This window comes from Manis pentadactyla, chromosome 11, assembly GCF_030020395.1.
Source record: "Manis pentadactyla isolate mManPen7 chromosome 11, mManPen7.hap1, whole genome shotgun sequence".
NCBI lineage: Eukaryota > Metazoa > Chordata > Mammalia > Pholidota > Manidae > Manis > Manis pentadactyla.
The window spans coordinates 91,009,961-91,037,579 of NC_080029.1; the positions used below are offsets into that span (position 1 = coordinate 91,009,961).

General features: G+C 38.7%; 1 protein-coding gene, 1 non-coding gene and 1 pseudogene across 3 annotated transcripts in view; 1 reads left to right on the plus strand and 2 right to left on the minus strand.

Annotated features, from left to right (window-relative positions):
- The window catches only part of MGA (MAX dimerization protein MGA), a 209,433-nt gene that overhangs the window by 20,102 nt on the left and 161,712 nt on the right, over nt 1–27,619 (plus strand). The window lies entirely within an intron of this gene.
- LOC118931419 (U6 spliceosomal RNA) lies at nt 18,921–19,030 on the minus strand. Its single transcript, XR_005032376.2, has one exon. It is a non-coding gene; the product is annotated as a U6 spliceosomal RNA (small nuclear RNA).
- On the minus strand, nt 24,924–27,068 carry LOC118931411 (olfactory receptor 14A16-like; annotated as a pseudogene).

Sequence of the window (27,619 nt, forward strand, 5' to 3'; positions counted from 1 at the left end):
TCCAGTTTTGATAATTGTGACATTAGACTATTCATTTGGGATTGTTCTTCCTTCTTTAAGTATGCCTGGATTGCTATATACTTTCCTCTTAAGACTGCTTTTGTTGCATCCCACAGAAGTTGGGGCTTTGTGTTGTTGTTGTCATTTGTTTCCATATATTGCTGGATCTCCGTTTTGATTTGGTTGTTGATCCATTGATTATTTAGGAGCATGTTGTTAAGCCTCCATGTGTTTGTGAGCCTTCTTGTTTTCTTTGTACAATTTATTTCTAGTTTTATACCTTTGTGGTCTGAAAAGTTGGTTGGTAGGATTTCAATCTTTTGGAATTTACTGAGGCTCTTTTTGTGGCCTAGTATGTGGTCTATTCTGGAGAATGTTCCAAGTGCACTTGAGAAGAATGTGTATCCTGTTGCTTTGGGGTGTAGAGTTCTGTAGATGTCTGTTTGGTCCATCTGTTCTAGTGTGTTGTTTAGTACCTCTGTGTCCTTACTCATTTTCTGTCTGGTGGATCTATCCTTTGGAGTGAGTGGTGTGTTGAAGTCTCCTAGAATGAATGCATTGCATTCTATTTCCTCCTTTCGTTCTGTTAATATTTATTTCACATATGCTGGTGCTACTGTGTTGGGTTCAAATATCTTTATAATGGTTATATCCTGTTGTTGGACTGAGCCCTTTATTATTATGGAATGTTCTTCTTTATCTCTTGTTACTTTCTTTGTTTTGAAGTCTATTTTGTCTCGTGCTGGTACTGCAACACCTGCTTTTTTCTCCCTGTTGTTTGCATGAAATAACTTTTTCTATCCCTTGACTTTTAGTCTGTGCATGTCTTTGGGTTTTAGGTGAGTCTCTTGTAAGCAGCATATAGATGGGTCTTGCTTTTTTATCCATTCTATTACTCTGTGTCTTTTGATTGGTGCATTCAGTCCATTTACATTTAGGGTTATTATTGAAAGATACGTACTTATTGCCATTGCAGGCTTTAGATTCGTGGTTACCAAAGGTTCAAGGTTAGCTTCTTTAGTATCTTCCTGTCTAACTTAACTTGCTTATTGAACTATTATAGGCACTGCCTGATGATTCTTTATTTCTCTTCCTTCTTATTCCTCCTCCTCCACTCTTTATATGTTGGTTGTTTTATTCTGTGCTCTTTTGTGTTTCCTTTGACTGCCTTTGTGGGTAGTTGATTTTGTTTTTTGCCTTTATAACTAAAGTTTGGTCTGCTTTCTTTGCTGAGATATTATTTTCCCTGGTGACATCTATTTAGCCTTAGGAATGCTCCCATCTAGAGCAGTCCCTCTGAAATACCCTGTAGAGGTGGTTTGTGGGAGGCAAATTCCCTCAACTTTTGCTTATCTGGGAATTGTTTAATCCCTCCTTCATATTTAAATGATAATCGTGCTGGATACAGTATTCTTGGTTCAAGGCCCTTCTGTTTCATTGCATTAAATATATCATGCCATTCTCTTCTGGCCTGTAAGGTTTCTGTTCAGAAGTTTGATGATGGCCTGATGGGTTTTCCTTTGTAGGTGACCTTTTTCCTGTCTCTAGCTGCCTTTAAAACTGTGTCCTTTTCCTTGTTCTTTGCCCTTTTAATTATGTGTCTTGGTGGTGTCCTCCTTGGGTTCCTTCTGTTGGGAGGTCTGTTTACTAGTGTGTCTGAGTAACTGTTTCTTCCCACATTTTGGGGAAGTTTTCAGCTGTTACTTCTTCAAATACTTTCTATCCCTTTTTTCCCCTCTTTTTCTGGCTCCCCTATAATGTGGATATTGTTCCTTTTGTATTGGTCACACAGTTCTCGTAATATTGTTTCATTCCTGGAGATCCTTTTATCTCTCTCTGCGTCAGCATCTGTGCGTTCCTGTTCTCTGGTTTCTATTCCATCAATCGCCTCTTGCATCTCATCCATTCTGCTTTTAAATCCTTCCAGAGATTGTTTTATTTCTGTAGTCTTCCTCCCTACTTTGTCCGTTAGCTGTTGCATTTTTCTCTGCAGCTCCATCAGCATGGTTATGACCTTTATTTTGAATTCTTTTTCAGGGAGATTGGTTAGGTCTATCTCTCCAAGCTCCTTCTCAGGGGTTTTCTCTGTGACTTTGGTCTGGATCAAATTCTTCTGCCTTTTCATGGTGATAGAGGTAGTTGTGGGGAGCTGGCGCGTGTGTCAGCTTGGAGAACGTCCCTTCTTGCTAGTTTGTGTCCTTCCTCTCCTGGGAGATCGGCGACCCCTAGCGGCTTGTGCTTGGCAGCTGCACGCAGACAGGATCTCTGATTCTTGCCCGGCCACTGTGGAGTAAGCTCCGTGGTTGCTGTGGGCGTGGCTGGTCTCAGGCTGCTGCTCCGCTTTGGGGAAGCCGTGTCCGAAGGGGAACGGGCGGGAAGTTTATTGCCATGAGGGGCCTCTGAGCTGCGCTGCCGCCCATGGAGTTAGGGCGCCTGGACTTCCCAGGGATTCCCAGCCACTGGACTGAGTGACCTGGGACGGTTCCGTCCAGCTGTCCCTTTAAGACTTTCAAAAAGCACTCACTTTTCCTTGTCCCGGGGCGATGGCTGTGGGGGCCACTCACAGGTTTTACTGTCCTGTTTCCCTAGTATCAAGCACACCACACACTGCATATCTGCGCTCCCAGTGCAGATTACTAGGGCTGGCTATTTAGCAGTCCTGGGCTCCCTCTCCCTCCCCGGTCCGACTCCTCTCCTCCCGCTGGTAGCTTGGGTGAGGGGTGCTCGGTTCGTGCCGATTGCGGCTTATATCTTACCCCCTTCGTGAGGCGCTGGGTTCTCACAGGTGTAGATGTAGTCTGGCTGTTGTCCTGTATCTTCTGGTCTCTCTTTTAGGGATAGTTGTATTTGTTGTATTTTCAAAAATATATATGGTTTTGGGAGGAGATTTCTATTGCTCTACTCACGCTGCCATCTTGGCTCCTCCGATTTTTAGTGGCTCCTGAATTCTTAGGGTAAATGCATAGGAGTGGAATTCCTGGTTCAAATGGTATTTCTATGTTGAGTTTTTTGACGAACCTCCATACTGCTTTCCACATTGGTTGAACTTGTTTACATTACTACCAGCAGTGTAGGAGGGTTCCCTTTCTCCACATCCTCGCCAACATTTCTTGTTGTTTTTCTTTTGGATGGTGGCCATCCTAACTGGTGTGACGTGATATCTCATTGTGGTTTTAGTTTTCATTTCTCTGATGATTAGTGATGTGTAGCATCTTTTCATGTGCCTGTTGGCCATCTGAATTTCTTCTTTGAAGAAGTGTCTGTTCAGCTACCCTGCCCATTGTTTAACTGGATTATTTGCTTTTTGTTTTTGAGGTGCTTGGGCTCTTTATATAATTTCGATGTCAGCCCCTTATTGGATATGTCATTCGTGAATATATTCTCCCATACTGTAGGATGTCTTTTTGTTCTGCTGATGGTGTCTTTTGCTTTACAGAAGCTTTTTAGTTTCATATAGTCTCAGTTGTTCATTTTTGCTTTTGTTTCCCTTGCCCAGCTAGATATGTTCATGAAGAAGTTGCTCATGTTTATGTCCAAGAAAGTTTTGCCTATGTTTTCTTCTAAGAGTTTTCTGGTTTCATGACTTACATTCAGGCCTTTGATCCATTTTGAGTTTACTTGTGTGTATGGAGTTAGGCAGTAATCCAGTTTCATTTTCTTACATGTAGCTGTCCAGTTTTGCCAACATCAGCTGTTGAAGAAGCTGTCATTTCCCCATTGTATATCCGTGGCTCCTTTATCATATATTAATTGACCATATATGTTCGGGTTAATATCTGGACTCTCTATTCTGTTCCAGTGGTCTTTGGGTTTGTTCTTGTGCCAGTACCAAATTGTCTTGATTACTGTGGCATTGTAATAGAGTTTGAATTTCGGAAGTGAGATTCCCCCTGCTTTATTCTTCCTTCTCAGGATTGCTTTGGCTATTTGGGGTCTTTGTGGTTCCATATGAATTTTAGAACTATTTGCTTTAGTTCATTGAAGGATGCTGTTGGTATTTTGATAGGGATTGCATTGAATCTGTAGATTGCTTTGGGTGGTATGGCCATTTTGAAAATACTTATTGCTCCTATCCATGAGCACATGATGTATTTCCATTTAGTGGTATCTTCGTTAATTTCTCTTATGAGTGTCTTGTAGTTTTCAGTGTATAGGTCTTTCAATTCCTTTGTTAGGTTTATTCCTAGGTATTTTATTTTTTTCGATGCAGCTGTGATTGGAATTGTTTTCCTGAGTTCTCTTTCTTCTAGTTAATTGTTAGTGTATAGGAAAGCAACAGATTTCTGTGTATTTATTTTGTATCCTTCAACTTTGCTGAATTCAGATATTAGATCTAGTAGTTTTGGAGTGGATTCTTTAGGGTTTTTTATGTACAGTATCATGTCATTCTCAAACAGTGACAGTTTAACTTCTTTACCTGTCTGGATGTCTTTTCGTTCTTTGTGTTGTCTGATTGCTGTGGCTAGCACCACCAGTACTATTTTGAATAAAAGTGGGGAGAGGCAGCATCCATGTCTTGTTCCTGATCTTAAAGGAAAAGCTTTCAGCTTCTCGCTGTTAAATATGATGTTGGCTGTGGGTTTGTCATGTATGGCCTTCATTATGTTGAGGTACTTGCCCTCTGTACGCATTTTGTTGAGAGTTTTTATCATAAATGGATGTTGGATTTTGTCAAATGCTTTTTCAGCATCTATGGAGATGATCACATGGTTTTTTTACTTCTTTTTGTTGACGTGGTGTATTATGTTGATCTATTTTCTAATATTGTACCATCCTTTATCCCTGAAATAAATCGTACTTGGTCAAAGTGGATGGTCTTTTTGATGTATTTTTGAATTTGGTTTGCTAATACTTTGTTGAGGATTTTTGCATCTATGTTCATCAAGGATATTTGTCTGTAATTTTCTTTTTTTGTGTTGTCTTTGCCTGGTCTTGGTATTAGAGTAGTGATGCTGGCCTCATAGAATGAGTTTGGAAGTATTCCATACTCCTCTACTTTTTGGGAAAGTTTAAGGAGGATGGGTATTAGGTCTTCACTAAATATTTGCAATGGCTCTTTTTGAAAGAAAAAAACATTGAAGTGTATTTAATACACAATCTTACATTGGTTTCAGGTATAGAACACAGTGGTTCCACAATTACCCATATTATTAAATCCTCTCCCCCACTAATGCATTTACTGACAACATAGAAAGAAGTTACAAAATCATTGGCTATATTCTCCATGCTGTACTATCATCCCTGTGACCAACCAATATTATGATTCAAATTTTTTGTGCCCATTTATCCCCTTTCCGTCCCTACCCACCCACTACAATCCCTCCCTCAAGGTAACCAGCAGCCCCATCTCAGTGCCTGTGAGACTATTGCTATTTTTTTCATTTTGTTTTATTTTGTTTTTAGATCCCACATATATGTGAATTCATATGGCATTTGTCTTTCTCCACCCAGCTTATTTCATTTAGCATAATACCCTGTAGCTCCGTCCATGTTGTCGCAAATGGCAGGATTTCTGTGTTTTATATGGCTGAATAATATTCCATTGTGTATATGTACCACATCTTCTTTATCCACCCATCTATTGGTGGACACTTTAGTTGCTTCCATATCTTGGGTTTTGTAAATAATTTGGCAGTAAACTTAGGGGTGCATGTATTTTTTCAAATCAGTGACTTTGTTTTCTTCAGGTAAATTCCTAGAAGTGGAATTACTGGTTTATATGGTGTCTGTGTTTTTATTTTTTTGTGGAACTTCAATATTGTTTTCCACAGTAGCTACTGTTTACTTTCCTACCAACAGCATAGGAGGGTAGCCTTTTCTCCACATCCTTTCCAACGGTTGTTATTTCTTGTTTTTTGGATAGTGTTTATTCTTACTGGTGGGAGGTGATAACTTGTTATGGTTTTGATTTGCATTTCCCTGGTAATAAGCAATGTGGATCATCTCTTCATATGACTGTTGGCTGTCTGTATTTCTTCTTTGGAAAAATGTCTGCCCATATTTATTTATTTGTTTAGTTTAAAAAATCTTTTTAAGATACTGATTTATATATATATATACACTTATGTATATTAATACATAAATAAGATTAATATATACTTACATATTAATATTTATATATACTATATATGTATTAATATTTAAATGATATATTTATATATATTAAAATATTTTAAATATTTTATATATATATATATATATATTTTTTTTTTTACATTCGCAATATTACAACCTAAAGGTCCAAATAGGCATTCTATGAAGTCTCCCTTCTCACTCCTAGCCCCTCCCCAGAAACAATCAATGTGTTTCATGTGTTCCTTCCAGAGACATCTTATACGCATATGTGTGTGCCTGTGTACAGTCAACACTTGAGCAATGTGAGGATTAGGGTCACTGACCCCTGCCTGGTACAGTTGAAAATCCATGCATAACTTTTTACTCTTGAAAAACTTAACTACTAATAGACTACTCTTGACTAGAAGTCTCACCAACAGCATAAAAGTCAACTGACACGTATTTTGTATATGTATTATATACTGTGCCCATTTTTAAACTGAGTTATTTTTCTTTTTTTGGTGTTGAGGCATATGAATTCTTTATATAGTTTGGATGTTAACCCTTGGTTGGATAAGTAATTTACAAATATATTCTCCCATACTATAGGTTGCTTTTTGTTTGTTGATGGTGTCCTTTGCTGTGCAGAAGCTTTTTAGTATTATAGTAGTAGTCCCACTTGTTCATTTCTGATTTTGTTTCCCTTTCCTGGAGAGATGTGTCCAGGAAAAAAATTGCTTGCTCATGCTTATGTTCAAGAGATTTTTGCCTATGTTTTCTTGTAAAAGTTTTATGGTTTCATGTCTTACATTAGGTGTTTAATTCATTACAAGTTTACTTTGGTATGTGGAGTTAGACAGTAATCCATTTTCATTCTCTTGGATGCAGTTATCCAGTTTTCCCAACAACAGTTATTGAAGAGACTGTGTTTTCCTCATTGTATATTCATGGCTCCTTTATCATATATTAATTGACTATACATGGCTTTGTATCTGGGCTGTCTTTTCTATTCCGTCGATCTATGGGTCTGTTTTTTGTGCCAGTATCATAACTGTTTTGACTACTATAGCTTTGTAGTATAGCTTGAAGCCAGGGAGTATAATCCCCCCAGCTTTGTTCTTCTTTCTTCAGATTGTTTTGGCTATTCAGGGTCTTCTGGGTTCCAAATGAATTTTAGAACTATTGTTCTAGTTAAATGAAGAATGCTGTTGGTATTTTGATAGGGATTGCATTGAATGTGTAAATTGCTTTGGGCAGGATGGCCATTTTGACAATATTAATTCTTCCTAATCATGAGCATGGGATAGATTTCAATTTATAAGTGTCTTATTTAATTTATCTCGTGAGTGTCTTATAGTTTTCACAGTGCAGATTTTTCACCTCCTTGGTTCAGAATATTTCTAGGTATTTTATTCTTTTTGATGCCGTTGTAAATGGAATGGTTTTCCTGATTTCTCTGTAGGTTTGCTGTTAATATATAGGAATGCAACAGATTTATGTGTATTTATATTGTATCCTGAAACTTTGCTGAACAGAGTTATTCTAATAGTTTTTTGGTGGAGTCTCTAGGACTTTTTATATATACGATCCTGTCATCTGCAAATAGTGACAGTGTAACATCTTCTTTACCAATTTGGATATCTTTTATCTTTTTATCTTGTCTGATTGCCATGGGTTGGATCTCCAGTACTGTGTTGAATAAAAGTGGTGAGAATGGGCTCCTTGTCTTATTCCTAATCTTAGAGTAAATGCTTCCAGCTTTTCACCACTGAGTATGATGTTAGCTGGGGGATTTGTCATATATGGCCTTTTTTATGTTAAGGTGTGTATCCTCCATACTCATTTAAAAAAATTAAAGCATCATTGGAGGAGGCTCAAGATGGTGGTGTGAGTAGGGCAGCAGAAATCTCCTCCCAAAACCGTATGTATTTTTGAAAATACAATAAATACAACTATGCCTAAAAGAGAGACCAGAAGATACAGTACAACAGCCAGGCTACATCTACATCTGCAAGAACTCAGCATTTCACGAAAAGGGTAAGATACAAAGCCTCGACCTGGCAGGACCCGAGCACTCCTCCCACCCCAGCTAACTGGCGGCAGGAAAAGAATCAGAGTTGGGAGGGAGTGGAAGCACAGGACTGCTACGTAACGAGACCTAGTAATCTGCACTGAGAACACAGACAGACATTGTATGGTGTACTGGATATTAGAAAAATGAAAAAGTAAAATATGAGATGGAGACTGCGAGCGGGTCCCCACAGCTGGCTCCCCTGGGACAAAAGAAAAGTGGGTGCTTCTTGAAAGTCTTAAAGGGCCAAGGGCTTAACAGCTGGATGGAATTGGCCAGGCACACTCAGCCCAGCAGGCTGGGAATCCAAAGGAACTTCAGGTGCCCCAGCTCCCTGGGGGGTAACCCAGCCCCAAAGCCCCTCACGGTGATAAGCATCCCACCATTCGTTCCCCCTGGCCAGTGCTGCAAGCAAACCAGCTGACGCACCACAGCTGTGGAGCAGCTGGAGAGTGGCCCTGCCCACAGCAACCACACAGAGTCTCCTCCCAGCACACAGCTAATCGGGATAGACCCAGAGGCTGCTGTTGGCATGGAGCTGCCCAGCACAGAGGAAGCTGGAGCAAGGCACGAAGGGGTGCTGTTTTCGCAGGAGAGCACTCCTGGGCTGCCTGCCAATCCCCGCAGGGCTATGGGCTCTCCTGAGGGCTGCCCCACCCATGGCAAGTAGGGAGATTGTCCCAGAGCCTCCTCCCTGTGTGGGGGTAGCCAACACAGGAAGCAGAGAAGGACAAGGTGACCAGCAAGCAGGAAGGGACTTTGTTCTCTGAGCTGACACATGTGCCAACTGCCTATAACCACCTCTATCACCATGAAAAGGCAGGAGAATCTGATCTAGTCAAGAATCACTCAGACAACCCCAGAGAGAGGGCCTGGGTAGATAGATATAATCAATCTTCCTGAAAAAGAATTCAAAATAAAGGTCATAACCATGCTGATGGACCTGCAGAGAAATATGCAAGAGCTAAGGGATGAAGTCCCGAGGGAGATTACAGAAATGAAACAGTCTCAGGAAGGACTTAAGAACAGACTGGATTAGGTGCAAGAGACTGTTAGTGGAATAGATATCAGAGAACAGGAATACAGAAAAACCGAGGCAGAGAGAGATAAAAGGATCTCCAGGAATGAAAGAATATTAAGAGAACTGTGTGACCAATCCAAATGGAATAATATTCGCATTATAGGGGTACCAGAAGAAGAAGAAGAAGAGAGAGAAAGGGATAGAAAGTGTCTTTGAAGAAATAATTGCTGAAAACTTCTCCAAACTGGGGGAGGAAATAGTCTCTCAGACTATGGAAGCCCACAGATCTCCCAACACAAGGGACCCAAGGAGGACAACACCAAGACATATAATAATTAAAATGGCAAAGATCAAAGACAAGGACAGAGGATTAAAGGCAGCCAGGAAGAGAAAAAGGATCACCTACAAAGGAAAACCCAGCAGGCTATCTGTCATCAGACTTCTAAACAGAAACCTTACAGGCAAGAAGACAATGGCATGATATATTTAATGCAATGAAACAGAAGGGCCTCGAACCAAGAATACTATATCCAGCACGATTATTATTTAAATATGAAGGAGGGATTAAACAATTCCCAGACAAGCAAAAGTTGAGGGAATTTGCCTCCCACAAACCACCTCTACAGGATATTTTAAAGGGAATGCTCTAGATGGAAGCACTCCTAAGGCTAAATAGATGTCACCAGAGAAAATAAAATCACAGCAAAGAAAGCAGACGAACCAGATACTAACTAAAGGCAAAAAAATAAAATCAACTATTCACAAAAGCACTCAAAGGAAATACAAAAGAGTACAGAATAAAACACCTAACATATAAAGAATGGAGGAGGAAGAATAAGAAGGGAGAGAAATAAAGAATCATCACACTGTGTTTATAATAGCTTCATAAGAGAGTAAAGTCAGATGGTTAGATAGTAAAGAAGCTAACCTTGAACCTTTGATAACCACAAATCCAAAGCCTGCAATGGCAATAAGTACATATCTTTCGATAATCACCCTAAATATAAATGGACTAAGTGCACCAATCTAAGCATAGAGTAGTAGAATGGATAAAAAAGCAAGACCCATCTGTATGCTGCTTACAAGAGACTCACCTCAAACCCAAAGTCATATACAGACTAAAAGTGGAGGGATGGAAAAAGATATTTCATGCAAACAATAGGAGAAAACAGCAGATGTTGCAGTACTTGTATCAGACAAAATAGAGTTCAAAATAAAGAAAGTAACAAGAGATAAAGAAGGACATTATATAATGATAAAGGGCTCAGTCCAACAAGAAGATATAACTATTATAAATATTTATGGAGCCAATACAGGAGTAACGACATATGTGAAACAAATACGAACAGAATTAAAGGAGGAAATAGATGCAATGCACTCATTCTAGGAGACTTCAACACAGTACTCACTCCAAGGGATAGAACCACCAGACAGAAAATAAATAAGAACAGAGAGGCACTGAACAACACACTAGAACAGATGGACCTAACATAAATCTACAGAACTCTACACCCAAAAGCAGCAGGATACACATTCTAATCAAGTGCACATGGAACATTTTCCACAATAGACCACATACTAGGCCACAAAAAGAGCCTCAGTAAATTCCAAAAGATTGAAATCCTACCAACCAACTTTTCAGACCACAAAGGTATAAAACTAGAAATAAATTGTACAAAGAAAACAAGGCTCACAAACACAAGGAGGGTTAACAACATGTTTCTAAATAATCAATGGATCAATGACCAAATTAAAACAGAGGTCAGGCAATATATGGAGACAAATGTTAACAACAGCACAAAGCCCCAACTTCTGTGGGACGCAGCGAAGGCAGTTCAAAGAGGAAAGTATATAGCAATACAGGCCTATTTAAAAAGGAAGAACAATCCCAAATGAATAGTCTAAAGTCACAATTATTGAAACTGGAGAAAGAAGAACAAATGAGGCCCAAAGTCAGCAGAAGGAGGGATATAATAAAGATCAGAGAAGAAATAAATAAAATTGAGAAGACTAAAACAATAGAAAAAAATCCATTAAACCAAGAGCTGGTTCTTTGAGAAAATAAACAAAATAGGTAAGCCCCTAGCCAGACTTACTAAGAGAAAAAGAGAATCTACACACATAAATAGAATCAGAAATGAGAAAGGAAAAATCATGATGGACCCCACAGAAATACAAAGAATTATTAGAGAATATTATGAAAATCTATATGCTAACAAGCTGGAGAACACAGAAGAAATAAATGCACAACTTCCTAGAAAAATACAACCTTCTGAGACTGACCGAGGAAGAAACCCACAATCTAAACAGACCAATTACCAGCAACAATATTGAATTGGTAATCAGAAAACTACACAAGAACAAAACCCATGGACCAGATGGATTCACCACTGAATTTTATCAGACATATAGAGAAGACATAATACCCATTCTCCTTAAAATTTTCCAAAAAACAGAAGACAAAGGAATACTTCCAAACTTGTTCTATGAGGCCAGCATCACTCTAATACCAAAACCAGGCAAAGACCCCACCAAAAAAGAAAATTACAGACCAACACCGCTGATGAACAAAGATGCAACAATACTCAACAAATATTAGCAAACCAAATTAAAAAATACATTGAGAAGATCATACACCATGATCAAGTGGGATTCATGTCAGGGATGCAAGGATGGTACAACATTTGAAAATCCATCAACGTCATCCACCACATAAACAAAAAGGACAAAAATCACATGATCATCTCCATAGATGCTGAAAAAGTGTTCGTCAAAATTCAACATCCATTCATGATAAAAACTCTCAACAAAATGGGTGTATAGGGCAAGTACTTCAACATAATAAAGGCCATATATGACAAACCCACAGCCAACATCATACTTAACAGCGAGAAGCTGAAAGGTTTTCACCTAACATCGGGAACAAGACAGGGATGCCCACTCTTCCCACTCTTATCCAATATAGCACTGGAGGTCCTAGCCACAGCAATCAGACAAAACAAAGAAATACCAGGCATCCAGATTGGTAAAGAAGAAGTCAAACTGTCACTATTTGCAGATGACATGATATTGTACATAAAAAACCCTAAAAACTCCACTCCAAAAGCACTAGAACTAATATCTGAATTCAGCAAAGTTGCAGGATACAAAATTAATACACAAATCTGTTGCTTTCCTATACACTAACGATTAACTAGCAGAAAGAGAAGTCAGGAAACCAATTCCATTCACAATTGCATCAAAAAGAATAAAATACCTAGGAATAAACCTAACCAAGGAAGTGAAAGACCTATACCCTGAAAACTACAAGACACTCTTAAGAGAAATTAAAGAGGACACTAACAAATGGAAACTCATTCCATGCTCTTGGCTAGGAAGAATTAATATTGTCAAAATGGCCATCCTGCCGAAAGCAATCTACAGATTAAATGCAATCCCTATCAAAATACCAACAGTGTTCTTCAATGAACTGGAACAAATAGTTCTAAAATTCATATGGAACCACATTTACCACAAATAGCCAAAGCAATCCTGAGAAGAAAGAATAAAGCAGGGAGGATCTCACTTCCCAACTTCAAGCTCTACTACAAAGCCACAGTAATCAAGACAATTTGGTACCGGCACAAGAACAGAGCCTCAGAGCAGTGGAACAGAATAGAGTCCCCAGATATTAATTCAAACATATATGGTCAATTAATATATGATAAAGGAGCCATGGACATACAATGGGGGAAATGACAGCCTCTTCAGCAGTTGGTGTTGGCAAAACTGGACAGCTACATGTAAGAGAATGAAACTGGATTACTGTCTAGCCCCGTACACAAAAGTAAATTTGAAATGGATCAAAGACCTGAATGTAAGTCATGAAACCATAAAACTCTTAGGAAAATACATAGGCAAAAATCTCATGGACATAAACATGAGTGACTTCTTCATGAACATATCTCCCTTGGCAAGGGAAACAAAAGCAAAAATGAAGAAGTAGGACTGTATCAAACTGAAAAGCTTCTGTACAGCAAAGGACACCATCAATAAAACAAAAAGGCATCCTACAGTATGGGAGAATATATCCATAAATGACATATCTGTTAAAGGGTTGACATCTAAAATATATAAAGAGCTCAGGCACTTCAACAAACAAAAGGCAAATAATGAAATTAAAAAATGGGCACAGGATCTGAACAGACACTTCTCCAAAGAAGAATTTCAGATGGCCAACAGGCAAATGGAAAGATGCTCCACATTGCTAATCATCGGAGAAATGCAAATTAAAACCACAATGGGATATCACCTCATACCAGTTAGGATGGCCACCATCCAAAAGACAAACAAGAACAAATGTTGGCGAGGTTGTGGGAAAAGGGGAACCCTCCTACACTGCTGGTGGGAGTGCAAATTAGTTCAACCATTGTGGAAAGCAGTATGGAGGTTCCTCAAAAAACTCAAAATAGAAATACCATTTGACCCAGGAATTCCACTCCTAGTCATTTATCCTAAGAATGCAGCACTCCAGTTTCAAAAATACATATGCACCCCTATGTTTTTCGCAGCACTATTTACAATAGCCAAGAAATGGAAGCAACCTAACTGTCCATCAGTAGATAAATGGATAAAGAAGATGTGGTACATATACACAATGGAATATTATTCAGCCACAAGAACAAAACAAATCCTACCATTTGCAACTTCATGGATGGATCTAGAGGGTATTATGCTCTGTGAAATAAGACAGGCGGAAAAAGACAAGTATCAAATAATTTCACTCATATGTGGAGTATAAGAACAAAGAGAAAACTGAAGGAACAAAACAGCAGCAGACTCACAGAACCCAAGAATGGACTAACAGTTACCAAAGGGAAAGCGACTGGGGAAGGTGGGTGGGAAGGGAGGGATAAGGAGAAAAAAAAGGGGCATTACTATTAGCAGACATAATGTAGGGGCTGTACAACACAGAGAAGACAAGTAGTGATTGTATAGCATCTTACTATGCCGATGGGCAGTGAGTGTAATGGGCTTTGTGGGGGGGACTTGATGATGGGGGGAGTCTAGTGAACATAATGTTCCTCATGCAATTGTAGATTAATGATACCCAAATGAAATTATTCTTGATATACAATCTTACATTGTTTTCAGATGTACAACACAGTTGTTTAACAGTTACCCATATTATGAAAGCCTTACTACGTCTAGTTACAATTTATCAGTGTAGAAAGATATTATAGAGTCTGTCTTCTTATTTTCCACACTTTATGTATTAGATGTCATAATACATGCACTTTTTTATATCCCTTGACTGATTTTGTGTATAGTTGATTTTGCCTCTTTTGTTTTTATTTTGTACTTGCTTGGTAATTAATTAGTCTACTACCTTTACTGTGGGCTTAGTTTCACTGGTGAAAGCTATTTAGCCTTAGGAATATTTCCATCTACAGCAGTTCCTTTAACATATTTTGTAGGGCTAGCTTAGGGTGGTGAATTCCTTCAACTTTTGATCATTTGGAAATTGTTTAATCCCTGCTTCTAATTTAAATGATAATCTTCCCAGGTAGAGGATTCTTAGTTGGAGGTCCTTCTATTTCATTACATTAAATATATCATGCCATGTCCTTCTGGCATGTAAAGTTTCTGCTGAGAAGCCTGCTGATAGCCTGATGAGGTTTCTTTCCTTTATAATCAATTTTTTTTCTCTCTCTGGCTTCTTTCAGTATTCTCTTCTTATCCTTGATCTTTGCCATTTCAGTTGTTATGTCTAGATTTTGCCTTCCTTGGGTTCCTTTTGTTAAGGAACAACTCTGTGCTTCCATGAGCTGAGTGTCTATTTCCTTCCCCGATTGGGGAGGTTTTTCTATAATTATTTACTGAAAGAAACTTTCAATTCTCTTGTCTCCCTCTTCTCCTTTTCATACCCCTATTGTGTGAATATTGTTTCATTTGGTTTGGTCACACAGCTCTCTTACTATTATTTCTTTTATAGGGAACCTTTTTTCCCTGTATGTTTTAGTTTCGTTTTGTTCCTGTTCTCTAATTTCCATCTCATACAGTGTCTCCTCTACCTGCAGTAATCTATTCTTAAATCCCTACATTGAATTTTTCATTTCAGATACTGTATTCTTCAACTTCTAGTGGCTCTTTTTCTTTTTCTGTCTCCTTGTGGAAGTCCTCTCTGAGATCTTAAATATTTTTCTGTAGATCCTTGAGCATGTTTATGACTTTTACTTTGAAATCTTTATTAAGAAGATTGGTAATCTCTGTTTCAATTTAGCCCTCTTTCTGGTGTCCTGTACTGTAGTTTTGTTTGGAACATACTCCTGTGTGTCATTTTTTCAGGGTTTCTGTGTTTTTTCCTTTGTTTTAGATGGCTCTGCTATGTTTCCTGGCCTGTAGAGCACTAGTTATATAGGAGACATTCTGTGGTGCCCTGGAGCTCAAGTCTTTTTAGTCTCTGCTGTTGGTTCTACTTTGCCGGAGCCCCAGCTGTTGGTGTGCAGTAGGTAGGGCTGCCTTTCTGTCTGTCTTCCATTGTGGTCTGAGTCTGCAGTGCTGGTAGTTTGCTTCAGCCACCTTTGTGCTCAGACCATAAGTCTCTGTTGGGTTTGCTGTGGGTGGGGCCACCTTTTGCCTCCCCTGTGCCAATAGCAGGGCTGCAGGATTCATGGGGCAGTGGAGCTGTTGTGCAGCTCTGGGGTAGGGCTGGTCCCACAGCACCCGGCTTTGACCCCGGGGGAGGAAGGAGCTCTTGGGGATGGCTCTTGCTGATGCTTCCCTGGTTGCTGATAAAGGTGGGAGAGTCTTCCTCTCCCTGCCAAGCAGCAAAGTCTAATGCTGCTGCTGGGTGGAGTGGGTTGGATAGCAGGAAGTGCACTCAGGGATATGTCTTGGGACTGTGTTGCTAGTGAGGGTGATGGAGTGTCTGGGGCTCCTGAGAGTTCCCAACCTGTTAGGCTAAGGGAGGGCTGGAAGGTATCCTCCATCTGCCCTTTCTCCTGAGGAGAGAGCTCTGTCCAACCCTCCTGGTACCCCTCCTGCTGCTGGCAAGTCTTTCAAACTGCCACCTCTGCTTTTGTCTCAGTGGAACCAGTGGAGCTTGCCTGTTCTCCACAAGCAACTGGAGTTTCAGCCTCCCTTAGTGTTCCACCTGTTCCTGGTGTCCAGTCCTGCTAATCACCAGAATCCAACGTAATGTGGGCTCATGCTTCTGGAGAACTCCAGGGCCAGGTGTACAGCATTCCTGGGCTCCTGTCCCTTCCCTGCTGCGTTCCTCTTTTTCCTGTCTGTAGGCTAGGGTTGGGGGAAGGCTTGGGTCTTGCTTGATCGCGCCTCTGCTCTTTACGGTGAGGGCTTCTCTTCTTCCCCAGGTGTAGGTAGTCTGTTCTTCAGCCTTCAGGTTGTTTTCAGGTTTACCATTTTGTTGAAAGTTTTTATCCCTCCCATATGCATTTTGTTGAGAGTTTATATCATGAGTGGATGTTGAATTTTGTCAAATGCCTTTTTAGCATCTGTTGGGATGATCATGTGATTTGTATCCTTTTTGTTAATGTGGTGTATCATTTTGATTGATTTACAAATATTGTGTACCATCTTTGCATTCCTGAAGTAAATTCCACTTTTTCCTATGGATAATCCTTTTGCTGTATTTTTGAATTTGGTTTGCTAATAATTTGTTGAGGATTTTTCATCTATGTTCATCAGGGGTATTGGTATGCAATTTTCTTTTTTTGGAGTGTTTTGTCTGTTTTTTGTATTGCAGAGTTTCTGGCCTCATAGAATGAATTTGGAAGTATTCCCTCCTCTTCTACCTTTTGGAATACTTTCAGAAGGATGGTTATTAGCTCCTCTTTAAATGTTTGGTAGAATTCACCTGTGAAGCCATCTGGTCCTCAAATTTTGTTTTTTGGGAGTTTTTGATTACCAGTTTAATTTTGTTACTTGTAATTGGTCTGTTCAGATTTTCTTTTTCTTTTGTGTCAATCTTGGAAGGTTGCACTTTTCTAGGCATTTGTTCATTTCTTCTAGGTTGTCCAATGTATTGGCATGTAATTTTTCATAGTATTCTCTAATAATTCTTTGTATTTTTGTGGTATCAGTTGTGATCATTCCTTTTTCATTTCTGATTTTGTTTATTTGTGTATTCTTTCCTTTTTTCTTAATTGTGGCTAGGGCTTTGTCTATTTTGCTTATTTTCTCAAAGAGCTCTTGGTTTCATTGATTTTTTTTTATTATTTTATTTTTATCTGTTTTATTAATTTCTGTTCTGATGTTTGTTATGTCTTTCCTACTGACTTTGAGTTTCATTTTTGTTTTTTTTTCTAGTTTAGTTAATTTTGAGTTTAGACTGTTTATTTGGGATTGTTCTTGTTTCTTGAGGTAGGCCTGTATTGCTTGTAGTTCCCTCTTAGAACTGCTTTTGTGACATCCCACAAATTTTGGACTGTTGAAATTTGTTTTCATTTGTTTCCATATATTGCTTGATTTGTTTTGGTTTGGTCATTGATCTACTCATTATTTAGAAGCATGCTGTTTAGCCTCCATGTGTTTGTGGGCTTTTTTGTTTTTGTGTAATTTACTTCCAGTCTCATACCATTGTGGTCTCAGAAATGGCTTGATAAAATTTCAGTCCTTTTGAATTATTGAGATAGTTTTTGTGGCCTAATATATGACCTATTTTGGAGAATATTCCATGTACACTTGAGAAAAATGTGTATCCTGCTGCTTTTGGGTGGAATGTTCTGTAGATATCTGTTAATTCCATTTAATCTAATGTGTTGTTCTGTTTTCTTATCTATGTTCTTTCTGGTTGATCTGCCCATTGATATAAGTGGTGTGTTAAAGTCCCCTAATATGAATGAGTTGCAGTCTATTTCTCCCTTTAGTTTTGTTAGTATTTGTTTTACATATTTAGGTGCTCCTATATTGGGTGGATAGATTTTCATAATTGTTGTATCCTCTTACAGGTCTGATCCCTTTATTATTATGTAATGTCCTTCCTTGTCTCTTGTTACTTTGTTTTGAAGTCTATTTTGTCTGATATAAGTACTGCTACTCTTGCTTTTTCCCCCTATTATTTGCATGAAGTATCTTTTTGCATCCCTTCACTTTCAGTCTGTGTATGTCTTTAGGTGTGAAATGAGTCTCTTGTGGGCAGTATACAGATAGGTCTTGTTTCTTTATCCATTCTGCCACTCTTTGTCTTTTATTGGTGCATTCAGTCCATTTACATTTAAGGTGATTATTGATAGGTATGTATTTATTGCCATTTTATTGTTTTCTGGTTGTTTTTATAGCTCCTCTTCCCTTCTTCCTCTCTTTTACTCTTCTTGTTACTTGGTGTTTTTCTTCAGTGTTGTGATTAAATTTCTTTTTTTTCTTCAATTTTGTGTGTGTGTGTTATAGGCTTTAGGTTTATGGTTACCATAAGGGTCGTGGGTAGTTTTCTAACTATGTAACAGTCTATAGTAAGTTAATGATCACTCTGTTTAAGACACGATCTAAAAATATTTCTTTTTATTCTTCTTCCTCCTCCACACTTTATGTATTAGGTATCATAATCTGCATTTTTTGTTTATCCCTCGACTGATTTTGTATAGTGTTGATCTTACTTCTTTTGTTTTGTTTTAGTTTCTTACTTGCTTGGTAAGCAATTGGTCTGCTACATTCACTGTGGGTTTTTTTAACTGGTGAAAACTATTTAGGCTTAACATTTCCATCTAGAGATGTCCCTTGTACATATCCTGTAATGCTGATTTAGTGGTGGTGAATTCCTTCAGATTTCGTTTATAAAATATGGAAAACTTCACAAATTTGCGTGTCATCCTTGCAGAGGGGGAGCCATGCTAATCTTCTCTGTATCATTCCAATTTTAGTATATGTGCTGCCTCAGCAAGCATGGACCAAAGGCTCTTGATAATCCACTGCTGCTATTACTTAATTTATAATACACTGATGCAAATTGTGGTAGGAAGGACCTTGCTATTAGGAGATTGATAATAACTATTAAGTTGTAATCTAGGAAACCACTTAGCTGGGGATGACTGGCTGATTGGCTGATTGTTCACCTAGAGATGTCTTTCTGTGATTTGACTACCGTTATAAATTATCCAAATATTGCATAATTTCTATGTGGAAGATGTAAGTCATCATTGTCTATTTGTTTCTTGGTTTTTGTGCAGCCAGGAACTCTTCTTGTTTTGACTAAGGGTGTGCTTAATGATGGTCACCTTGCATTTAACCTTTGGCCTCTATCCACTTTCTCTAATCATTGATGCAGATGAAATTTAATGTTATTGGGAAGCCCCTCACTTGCTCATTTTAGCAATCCTGTAACATGGTTACTCTGAATGGAAATATTTCCCACTGATGTTCACCTGATAAAAGATGAATTAAGTAAGTCATACTTTTTGTAAAAGATAGAATGTTGAATTTTAAATTTTTCTTTAAAAGAAGGATATCATAAATGTCTCTAGAAACATGAAAACTCAAAGCAGTGAACACTAAAAGGAAAACACTAAATGTGTTAATAGGTAATTTTTAAATCTAAGTTTTCTTAAATTAAGCCTAAATTTTTAAATTTAGTTTTTAAATCTAAGAGTTTTCTTAAGGGTTTCCAAAGAGGTCTCATTAATTTGAGTAATTATGCACCTCTTGAGGCAGTGTGCAGTGACATTTGGTATCATTCCTTAGATTTAGCTAGAGTTGGTGTGTTCAGTGCAGCATTCCTGCTGGCTTTCTGACAGTATTGGTGTAATTACAGGTAGAATATATTATCCTGGCTTACAAACTTCAAAATAGAAATATAGTGACAAGGAGGTAGGGTCCTTTTAAAGGACTTTGTCTTTTTCACTTTTGTATCGTCTGTGCATAATCACAGAATCTGGCACCTAAAGGGCCTTTAGAAAACATTTGTGGAATGAAAGATCATGAGTGAACACTGCTCTGAAACATTTACTCAATAAAGTGCAAAATGTCTGGTTTATTTTTGGTAGCCCCTTTGTCAGGCATTTAATTTGTCACTCTTCTTTTCTGCTAAATCACTTCAACGTTTTTCTAAATTCCAAAAAATTTGTTGACAGTTTTTGTTGTTGCATTCTTTCCTATTGTCTCTTCTTTTTCTTCCTTTAGTCTTCATTATCATCTTTTACCTTTTAAAAATAATTTTACTGTTGTTTTCAAGAATATTAGGGAGGGGAAAAAACATATGACTTCTCCATTATCCACTTTTTCAATTAACATTTTAATATAAACATTTTCTAGTTAACCAACATCCTTCTAAGTGACTGCTTAATACTTAGTTGAGAGAACATTCCTTAAACTTTTATGCCCCTGTTATTAGAAACTTGGGTGTTGCTATTACTGTTTTAATAAACCATGATAAAAATTTTGGGGTATAAAACTTTTTCTAAGTTTCAAGTTCTTTCCTAGGAACAATACATTATATTCTGAGGAGAGGATATAATCATTTAAAAGGTTTTATTATAAAAGTTATATGTGTTCATCGTAGAACATTTAAAGACTAGGGATATTATAAAGAAGAAAATTCAAGTCAGCCTTAATTTTACAATGCTGTGATAACCACTGCTTTAATATTTTGGTGTATTCCTTATAGAGATACTGTATATCCTATCTTAGACATTTTAAATCCAGTTGGGTATGTGTTAGCACTCTTTTCAAAGAGGTTGTACTTTTTAAATTTCCATGAGCAAAGTATTTTAATTCAACTGCATACTTGACAGGAGTAGGTATCATGCATTCATTCATTGTTCACTCAATAAGTAAATGTTTATTTGGAGTGAAACTCTTAACTGCAGTGCCTACAATTAATCTCCTCCCATTTTTTCTTGAATTCAACTAGGCTTTTGCCCCTACTCCTCTTTTAGAATTGTACTTAGTGGCCATCTATCTCCACATTGCTAAATCCAGTGGTCATTCCTCATTCCTCATTTCACATGATCTGTCAGCAGCTTTGCCACAGTTGAATATTTCCTTGTTGTTGAAACAGTTTTTCCACTTGCTTCCAGGATGTCACATTCTCCTAGTTCTCTTATCTTAGGGTTTCTACTTGGTGTATGCTAGTTCCTTCTAAATTCCCTACCTCTAAATGGTAGAATATGCCAGGCCTCACACCTTGGTCATCATTTAAAAAAAAAAATCTTCATTTATTTCCTTGGCTCAATTTAGTCACTTACACTGATGACTTAAAAATTTTTATCTCCTGCTTTGGCCTTTTCTCTGAAATCTGGACTTATATTCAGTTACCTACCCAACATTTCGAATTAGATGTCTAAGGGCATTTCAGATTTCACCTGTCCAAAACTGAGCCTTGGTCTCCTTCTGTCCCCAAACCTCCAGTGCCTCACCCACCCACTGGGCGTGAGCAGTTATTCAGTAGTCATGGTGTGGTCTCCTTGCCTTGACTTACTAATTGCCTATGTTAGTATCTACAGAAGTGGCTCAGAATTGGGACATTTAAGTTTTGTGGTTTGGCATACTCAGCAGAAATACGTGGAGATACTCAGGGTCCATGGTAGACATTAGTTACATGCTTCCTCCTCTCCTGATTACCTCTCTGATTTCATTTTCTATTTGCTGTCTGTCACTTCTCTCTAGCCCTCATGCCTCCTTGCTGTCCCTCAAACCTTCTGGGAAAGCTCACCTGAAGGCATTTGCCTGAAATATTCTCTCTGATATGCTTTGTCCTTCACCTCTTATTAAGTCTTAAATGTGCTCTTCCCAGTGAAGCTTTAACCACAACTTGTAAACTTGTAACTCTTCCAAGCACTACTAGTCTCCCTTTCCTGCGTTTAATCAGTGTATAACACATATTTGCTTATTTTTGTTTGTCTCTCCTCCCCACCCCCATACTAGAATCTCTTCCAGGGGACAGTGATTTTTAATTTATTTTGTTCATCGTTGTATCTTTTAGTACCTAGAAAAGTATCTGACATATGGTAGGGGTGGCTCTGACTGTAAAGAACATACCATAATATTATTTAAAAGCTAATACATAAGCCAAAATACTTTGTGCCCTTCTTTGCTTCTTTGGGCCTGGCAGAATGGCTCCTGCAAAGGGTGGGAGAAGAAGGGCTGTTCTGCCATCACAGAATAGTGACTGGAGAACATACCATTGCTATTCAGAAGCACACCTATGGCTTGGGCTTCAAGAAGCATGCCCTTTGGGCACTCAAAGAGATTTGGGAATTTTTCATAGAGAATATGGGAACTCCTCATCTGTGGTCTCTACACACCAACAGATGTGCACATTGTGACAAGGGTCAACAAAGCTGTCTGAGCCAAAGGAATGAGGAATGTCCCATATCATAATCTTGTGTGGTTCTCTGGAAAACAGTGAGGGTGAAAAGGTTATCTGTGTACCTGTCACCACTTAAAAAAATCTCCAGAGTCAGTGTGGATGAAAACAAAATTCTGATTGTCAAATGAAGTTATGAAACCACATCCACACAAAAAGCTAACACAATCTTAGATCATGAATAGAACTAGATCTTAAAATGGTAATTCTTAGTTTGGAGGGCTAAAGGACAGTTTAAAAAATTTTACGAAAGCTATGTGGACTGCCTCATTATTAAAAATAATTAATATGGAACTGCAAATTAAAACCGCAATGAAATATCACCTCACACCGGTTAGGATGGCCAATATCGATAAAATAATCTCCAACAAAAAACAACAAATGCTGGCGAGGATGCGGAGAAAAGGGAATCCTCCTACACTGTTGGTGGGAATGTAAATTAGTTAAACCATTGTAGAAAGCAATATGAAGGTTCCTCAAGAAACTAAAAATAGAAATACCATTTGACCCAGGAATTCCACTCCTAGTTATTTACCCAAAGAAAACAAGGTCCCAGATTCAAAAAGACATATGCACTCCTCTGTTTAGTGCAGCAATTTTTACAATAGCCAAAATATGGAAGCAACCTAAGTGTCCATTGTAGATGACTTGGATAAAGAAGATGTGGTACATATACACAATTATTCAGCCATAAGAAAATAAAACCTACCATTTGCAACAACATGGATGGAGCTGGAGGTTATTATGCTCAGTGAAATAAGCCAGGTGGAGAAAGACAAGTACCAAATGATTTCACTCATTTGTGGAGTATAACAATGAAGCAAAACTGAAGAAACAAAACAGCAGCAGACTCAGACTCCAAGAAGAGACTAGTGGTTACCAAAGGGGAGGGGTGAGGGAAGGTGGGTGGGGAGGGAGGGAGAAGGGAATTGAAGGGCATTATAATTGGCACACATGGTGTGTGTGGGGTCACGGAGAAGACAGTGTAGCACAGGGAAGACAAGTAATGAGTCTGTGGCATCTTACTATGCTGGTGGACAGTGACTACAATGGGGTGTGTGGGGGACTTGATAATATAGGTGACTGTAGTAACCACAATGTTTTTCATGTGAAACCTTTGTAAGAGTGTATATCAATGATATCTTAATTAAAAAAATAATTAATCGGCCTTAATTTAACTTCTTTAATTGCTAGTAATTATGAACATTTTCAGTGGTTTTAAAAGTTTTGTAAATTTCCTGATTTTTCCATTTATTTTTTGTTGTATATTTATGGGTATGCATGTAGTTAAAATATGTATGTGTATGTTTTCTTTATTTTCCATGTTGTTTGTCTTAGTTTGCAGAACTTTAAATTTTTTATGCTGTCAAATCTGAGTTTTCATTGTGATTTGTTTCTAAGCTTAGAAAATGGTCTCATCTACCTCTTCTCCTCCTACCTGCCCAGAGAATGATGAATACTTCCTTTTGTTCTAGCTTCTTCCTAAAAGAATGAAAGGGTGTGTAGAGACCTTAGAGTTTAGAAAACTGTAGGCATATGGTAAGTGGTTAAGGATATGGGAGTTGAAGAGATTGTTCAGAGTGTTTAGCTGAAGAGGGAAAAGGAGGGCATCTCTACAGAGGACCAACATGTAGGTAGTTTGCAAAGGATGAGCTTTAAGTAAAGGAGATAAGAAGGAAGTCAGTGGTAGGAGATTAAGGAGAGAAGGACGTAGCAGAGCCCATGGATGAAGCAAGTTTTAGGAAGGGAAGAGTGGTCACTGGTGTCAAATACCTTAGGATAAAGAGTGAAAACTTAGAACTGAAGAATGGTTATGGGATTTGGCCACTAGGAATTCACTGGGGACCTTTAGTAAGGAATGTTTTAGTGGAGAGATCAAAGTATCATACAAGCCCTACATATGTAGACTTTGAGAGTTTATCAGGGAAAGAATGGGTCACAGCTGGTGGGATAGGTAGAGTTGAGGAACTTTTTTTTAAAGTAAGGAATGGAAGAGTTGAACATATTTATAGAATGAAGAGATGTAACTAATAGAAAGGGAGACATTGTGGATTGGAAAAAGGAGTTAATTGAAGGTTCTGCAAGAGGTTGGGGTTCTAGGCTTAACAGTGGGTGGGGATTAGTTTTAGAAAAGAGAAATACGTCTTCCTTTAAGATAGATAGGAATGAGGTAAGAATGGTTGAGGACATATGAGTAGGAGAGAGAAGATAAAATTTGGAGATCATGCCTGATTACAACTTTTTAGTATGTGATTTATAATCGATGAACAACTTAAGTTTTAGTTTTCTCACTGTAAAAGAATATTAATGCTTGCCTTGCCTGTTTCATAGCCTTGATGTGAGTTAAAAATGAAACAAGTATATGTTAAAAGTGCTTTAGAAACTTAAAATGCTATACAGTTCTATAGGCTTTGGTTAGTAGTCAGGTGTTTAGTAAAGCCATTTTCTTTGTGTAGAGTATATAAACCTTACTAAATCAGAATGCTCCAAACAAGAAGGTACAAAGGATTCTGGTGTTTTAGAACCATGATGTTTGGGTGCCTTATGTCTCTGAGTCTTTATTTTGTATCTGGAAAGGTTTCTTTACAAGTCAGGAATGTGTTTTAATAAGTATTGCTGCTGACATTAGCACCTGAAATTATTTAAAACATTGACAATGGGAATAATTAAGGGAAAATGTATGGGAAGAAGTCTACCTAGAAACAAAGTAAAGTGAACTTTCTGTGGTTTAAATTTGGCATGAGACAGCAGGAATTCTACATTCTCATGTGTGACTTTCGCTAGTTTACTTCTTGTAACTTGAAAACTAAACTTCATATTTACTTTTTTTTTTTACAACAGGCTGTTGTTTTGGTTTTATTTAGGCCTTATTGGTGAGGTGAAAACCACTTATTGCAGCATTAACCATTCTAATGTGGCATTTAGCACATTCACAATGTTGTGCGGCCATTGCCTCTGTCGAGTTCGTTTAGTTTGAGAATGAATCGTAAATATTGCTGCACATGGAATTTCAGATATTGCCTCTCCTGAGAGTGATCATGCAACCAGTTTATCCAAGAAAATCCACATTTATCTCTGATATCCCAGCATCCTGTCCAGTGTCCCATTTCCACAGAAGAAAAGAGTCCCCATTGGAATCCCAAATAGAAGGTCAGCACATACCTGCCCCATTCCCGGTAGAATTCTCCATGCTTCATTATCCACCTGATCTGGTCGGGGATGATGCTTAGCAGGACTCTAACGAGCATGATCATATCACTCATGGTAGTTTTTGCACTATATACCCAGTATCATTGCCAGACTATGCAACAGATTGTTCAGAGAATGATGACAGTGAATGAAAAGATCATGATCTATGTGATATTAACTCTTCCAGTTTGATGCACAATGTCTGCTCATTCTCAATTGCCTAGTACCACCTTCATATCCTTATTTCTCAGGCTGTAGATGAGGGAGTTCATGGTGGGTGGCAGCACGGTATAGTAAACAGAAACTAGCAAGTCCCAGAGTGATGGAGATTTGGGTAAAGGATTCAAATAGGCAAAAAACCCAGAAGAGAGAAACAGAGTCACAACAATGAGGTGAGGCAGGCAGGTTGAGAAAGCTTTGGACCTGCCTTCTCTGGAGGGCATCCTCAGCATAGTGGAGAAGATGTGGATTTAAGAAATATCAATAAACAAAAATCTAACACTAGGCTGAGTCCAATGACTACCAGTTCCCCAGTGTTATAAGAGCAGGCAAGAGAGAGCAGCTGTGGGACATCACAGAAGAACTGATGAACTTCAGGAGACCCACACATGGCTATGGAAAAAGTGGCAGCTGTGTGCAGAATTGCATTGAGACCCCCACTGGCCCCTGAAGAGGTGGCCATCTGCACACAGGCTCCGTGGTTCACGATGATGTCGTATCTGAGCAGGTGGCAGATGGCCATGTAGTGGTCATAGGACATGGCCATGAGTAGCGCTACTTCTGTAGTGGCTAAGAGGAAGAAGAAAAACACCTGTGACACGCATTCCAGAAATGAAATGGTGTTGCTCGTCAGAGAGTTCGTGATGGCTTTGGGGACAGTGATGGATATGAGGCAGAGATCCAGAAAGGACAAGTTCTTGAGGAAGAAGTACATCGGGGTGTGTAGCCTGGGGTCCTTGGTGGTGAGTATGATGATGAGCAGTTTCCCCAGGAAGGCTGTCATGTAGATCAGCAGAAAGAGTACAGCATGTAAGATCTGGACCTCCCGGATATCAGAGAACCCCATGAGGAAGAATGTGTTCCCAAAGGTGAAGTTGACCATTTTTTGATGTTTAATCACTTGCTCTAAGTTTTAAGACGAATAAGTTCTCGGAATCTAACGACCAGCATGGTGATGATACTTTAATACACTGTGTTGTTCATCTGAAAGGTGAGAAGTGTAGATATCTGACTAGGGTTGCAAAGTGAGGTAGGAGGCAGAAACAGATTCAGAGCTAGGATGGTATGACCTTTACCAGATTCTCTCAGCTGTAGAACATGATCTTATGCAAAGGTTGCCTGGACAGAGTGCACTCAGAACCAGGAATTCCTGCCCATGCTTCTGAACTCTTTTTAAGGTATTCTCCTTTGATTAAGTAAATACCCTGATGATTAGCGATGTGGAGTATCTCTTCATGTGCCTATTAGCCATCTGTATTTCTGTTCAGGTCTTCATTTGCAGCAACATGAATGGAACTAGAGGGTACTGTGCCCAGTGAAATAAGCCAGGCAGAGAAAGACAAGCATCAAATGACTTCACTCATCTGTAAAATGTTTCCAAACCTTGTCGTCGTTGTTCCAAGACTTTTGGGACCCAGTTCCTAACATGTTTAGAAGGGATTTCTGGAGTTTTTATACATTTCTTAAGCTGGCCACGGCCGCCGATCCACAAACGCCAGGACTCTCCACGGATGAGGCTCACTGCTGACCTGCCGGGGTCAGCCTGAGCGGCAGGCACCCGAGCCAAGACTTGCCCGGGGCCGCCCATGTTTACTTTTGATCTCTTAAGTTTGGTTGGTGCTTCAGACTGACTTATGCTTAGCTCTTTTCCACTTGATTTATTTCCTCATGACAGACAGGTATGTTTTTATCAAATGTAGGGAGTCTGTCATGTGTTAGTAAAAAAAAAAAAAAGTTCACATTGTGCTTTTCTTAGCATTCTAGA